The sequence below is a fragment of the Diadema setosum genome, chromosome 22, assembly GCF_964275005.1.
Source record: "Diadema setosum chromosome 22, eeDiaSeto1, whole genome shotgun sequence".
NCBI classification, from domain to species: Eukaryota; Metazoa; Echinodermata; class Echinoidea; order Diadematoida; family Diadematidae; genus Diadema; species Diadema setosum.
In genome coordinates, this window is record NC_092706.1 from 5,995,758 (window position 1) to 6,000,647 (window position 4,890).

At 37.9% G+C, this 4,890-nt stretch overlaps 1 long non-coding RNA gene across 1 annotated transcript; it reads left to right on the forward strand.

Annotated features, from left to right (window-relative positions):
- Window positions 1–379: 379 nt before the first annotated feature.
- LOC140245007 (uncharacterized) lies at window positions 380–4,453 on the forward strand. The gene is made up of 3 exons (XR_011902312.1): window positions 380–439; window positions 3,600–3,707; window positions 4,374–4,453. It is a non-coding gene; the product is annotated as an uncharacterized lncRNA (long non-coding RNA).
- The last annotated feature ends 437 nt before the right edge of the window (window positions 4,454–4,890 follow it).

Here is a 4,890-nt window from a genome sequence, read left to right on the forward strand (position 1 = left end):
CTAACCCTAACCCTAACCCTAACCATAACCAAAAACCCTAACATAACGTTTTTCCCATAGGTTTAACACGCGCCATGCCCCAATCTGTGCCGTCTTTAAAAAAACGCTCGCGGTGCTCCCTCCATGATCCACACAGCGCATGCATGCGTGGAGTGTACGCACCAAAGACACGTACGTACCAAAGAGTATAGAAGCGCACGTGCGCTTCTATGCTCTTTATTACTTGGTAAGAGTACCTTACCCACCAGCCACGCGCGCGTAACAGGGTTGGAGATGATGTCTTATTACGTGAGTTATTGCATTGGCGTGACTCCGACACAGCCAATCTGCTATGTATGCTACATCACAGCGACAGCACACAGGCTCACAAAGCAAATACGACTTCTGAAGACCTTTGCTTGAGACTGACGGTTTGATTAGTTTGGAGTTCGAGCCCCAGGTGGGTATTAGTCTGTAAACGCAGGCATGCCTAAAACAGATGTTTGGGTTTTTAGAATAAAATTTCAAGTGTGTAGTCGTGGTGCTGTTAGCGTTAGTGACTATAAACGTTAGAGTCTATCAGTAGTATCACTATCACTCTTATGTGTTCAATAGTGTCTGGCCTCATCATGCCCATCGTATCCACCACAGCTCAGGCCCTCGATACGTGTGCTAAGCTGTTGTAGTGCGTACACCGTGCGTTCAAATGTCAGGAGTATCAGGAAGGTATTTTTAACGTCAGACCGTGTTTCATGAATGGGCAAGGTGTGAGCCATAACATGATTTGCTATGTAATTACTAGGAAGGCTAAAGTCCCAAAGAACCTTGACGTAAGACTTGACGTTGACTAAGACTAAGAGGGCTTACCGATGGGGCTTACTCCCGCGATTCGCTTCTGGGCGAGATGCGGACGCCATTACTTTAATGCGTAGCTAACACCATGACCAGTAGAGGGAGTATTTTAATTGACAGTGTAACAGTGCTATTTATTGCGGTGATTCCTGTCCCCCTTTCATTTCACCTTCTTTTTGAAGGGGGCATGCAGGGGAAGAAATATAACGTTACTTAGCCTGGACCTTGTTTTGTCATACAGAAGTATCATTCCTGTTTAATCATGAAGTGTAATTGAAGAAAAGTCATTTATTTTCCAATATGCAGTCCCACAATTACACATCACAAGCTTGACTTTGAAGTTTGAGCTAATTTCACCGAGTTACTGACCGTGTTATAACAATAGGGTTTCCCTGCATATGTATGCACAGTGAAAAATGTGTTTTTAAGCAAGATTATAAGTTTAAAAGATAGTTTTCCTTTGTTAAAAGAATTGTTTGGATTGTAGGAACAGTAAAATAATTTTACAAAGATTTGTATAAAAAATTTGGGTTTTAATTGTGCCTCATGTCATATTCCTCTCAAGTAGGTGGCCTATGCATTTTCAGAATGTGTGTACCTTACATTATTAGTGGTCTCTCCTTAACACAAGGTCCTCAGGACCAGAAAAATGTGCTTGTTATAATGAAACACTGTTATATCAGGGTTACAGAAATAATACAATAGAAACGAAAATTACAATCTAGGACCACAAAAATATTACTTTGTTATAGTGAACTTCGTGACATCAGTGCTAATTTTAATGAGAGTTCACTGTACAGGTATTGTTGTAATATTTGAATTTTTTTCTTTCTTTTCTTTCTGCAGGTACTGGTTGCCTTGGAATGAGATTTGTGTTGGTCTTTGTTGAAAGTACGTTTGTGTTTGTGTTTGTTACTTGTTGAATCATCTTCATCCTACATTTCATCTCATACCATTTCACCTTCATCCTTGAATATTCACTGAATATTCACTGAGATTACATCTGGAAATTCATCCTGGAATTCACGAACTCATCCCTGAAATATCTGAAATATACCTGAAATACCTGAACTTTACCTGAAATACCTTAACTTGAACTTTACCTGAAAAACCTTAATTTGAACTTGAAGAAAGCTGAGAACAGAAAACTTTTGAGTGCATGAGAATAAGACAATATCAGAAGGACAGAAAGTTTCAGAATCAGAGGCAGAAAGAGTTAGAAAGAGGCAAAGAGAAAAAGAGTAAAATCAAAGAGAGGTAGAGTGAGAGTTGATGTAAAAAGAGTAAAAATTAAACAGAATAACAGTTTTAAGGAGTGTTTGAAAGAGTGCATTCTTTAAAGAAGAGAATTGTCGTAGAGAAGGCGAGAAGTTTGCTGAAAACTTGAAAATAGAAACAGTTAATTTGAGAAAAGGTGTTTAAGAGTCCAGAATACACTGAAAGATTATTAGAGTGCCGTCTTAAGACGAAAGCATTATAGTGTCGTAAACGTAATTGGGGTAGACAATATTTGCACCTTCAAGGATTATTTGATATTTGATATATTCTGCATTGAAAGTTGCTGCAAATAATTCAACTACTGTTGACAAGAGTTAATAGCTAGGAGTTGAAATTTTGAAGGAATTGTTAAAAGTGTGAGAAACAATTTATGAGGTGAGGTGAGAAGTATACTCCAGATTTTATGTAAAAATATATTTTGATATCTTGAGTCTTGAATTTGAGTTAATTGTTAATAGGATAAAAAAAATAGTTGAAGAGTGCTATCTTCAGATAAAAGCATTCTAGTTATATAGTAAACACTGAAGGGAGAGACTTTAATATCACACCTTCAAGGGTTATAATTATTGGGCTTTGAGAACAAAAGCACAATTAGTTTAGTAAAAGGCATACCTTTATTGCAAAAGGAGTCATCTGAAAACAGAAACACTACAGTTTCTTTAATTGTCAGTGAGGACAAGGATAATCGGTGAAATAGAAATTTTTGTTGCAAAAAGCCTCATCTTCAAAGAGAAGAACATATAAGGGAGACTGGTTATTGTGCAGTTAAGGCAAAAGCATAATTGGTAATATTGAAACTTTTATTGCAAAGAGCATAATCTCAAGATAAAGGCATAATTTGGTCAAATTAAACGTCAGATAATCTAAGCTGAAATTTCTGTTGGCAGATATCGTAAAAGGAAATTGGCATAGTTTTTCCATAAAGTAGGAGTTGAAGCACATACAGACAAAGAGTGCCACCTGTTGGAAACGAATTAAACAAACATATAGTACTGTGCGCATGTATTAGTACAACTTTCAAAGCTGTTCAATTCGACAATTTTGTTATCAATCGCAGTACTAGTGGATTAGATGTGATTCATATAAGTATAGTGATCCAAGGAGTATAACTGTGCTGACTGAACAGTTGGTTGATATACATGTAGGTACCATATACTTTAAAAGATTTGAAAGCCCTGTAGTTTGACAATGGAAGCAAGTGAATTCAAGATTGTTATTGGTGATATCCTAGATATCCTCCATAGTTGTGACTTGATGAGAAATGTAGAGGTCAGTGAATGTGATGCATGTTGCAATGTGATCAATGAAAATGAAAGCAGCGTACCATGTGAGGATTGTGGCAAGCAGTTTCATGTGATGTGTACAGGAACTATTTCTCATGAGGCTAGAATGTGTGATGCAAGGTTGATTTGGATATGTTCAGCATGTGGAAGCAATAATATTGCCCATCGAATCTTTGACAAAATTGGCATTCCCTATCATTTCAACAGATATGAGCTTCTCGAAGACCTTGGTGATGAAGATTTTGGTGTTGATGTTTCACTTTCATCATGCACGAGCAACCAGAGAAAGAAACCAACCAAGAGACTGAAAAAGAGGTATGTGAAAAGAAAAAACAAGCTTGGAGTTCTAGAAATGACAAATGTGTGTGTGAAGAAAAGAGCAGATTGCGACAGAGATGAATCAGATTCGACATTCATGACAAATTTGACCAAGAGCCAATTTCAGCCATTAGAAACTGCAGTTGATGATGGTTGGACAACTGTAAAATCAAGAAAAACAAAAATGATTGAAAAGGCAAAAGTGACAACATCCAAAACAATGACTGACAATCGTAAGACCAAGACCAGTAGCAAGAGCTCAGTGAGATCAGTAAATGGTGTGATTCTCCAACCTGGTGTGACCTACATTGGCAAAGCAATGAAAGTCTACTATCTTGAAAAACAGAAAAGAGCCAAGACGAGCAAGGGCAAAAAATCAAAAGTAGAAACAAGGCAAAAAGAATGTGGTGAACTCGTGAAGCGAAATGTGAATGCAAACTTGGACACACAACGAAATGATAGTCTGCAGGTATATGCTGAATCTGTATTGAATGTATATTCAAAGTGTGTTCAGTCACCCCATGTTATGGCAAAATACACTGAGCAAATCTATGCAAAAACACAGAGAAGTTGGGCTGATGTGGCCAAAAGCACTCCGAATATGACTAATGAATGTTTTGTTCCGAATGGTGATCAGACTACATGTGCCTCTGTCCCTTCCAGTTCCACAGATATTGAAAAAGAAGGTTGGAATGTGAACAGGCTCTATGGAGGTGGAAATGCACGGCAACCAAGAAAGAAAGGTCGTTTCACGAAGATCAACAGACAAAGTGTGCTACCGGTGAAAAATGCTGACTCACAGGTGCGTAATAATGGACAGGTCAAACCTGACATTCGTGAAGGAGAACATGTAGCAAAGAATGAAAAGTTGTGTAAGAATGAAACATCTGACCATGAGGACAGTAATTCCACAAGTAGAGACAACACAGGCTTGAATGTTATGTCCAAAGTGAAATGTGACAGAATCCCCAATGTGCACAAACTAAACCCATGTTACAGTGTCAAAAGAAAAGATGTTGAAAGTGACAGACAAATATCAGTGAAGGAATTGGTCCCTGTGAATTCTAGTACAGATGTGAGTGTTCACTCTCCATGTGACAGACCTGTTTCAGCTACTCATAACAAGTATGCTCAAGTTTGTAATGAATCAATATTCCTGCCTGAATGTGAAAAAACTACG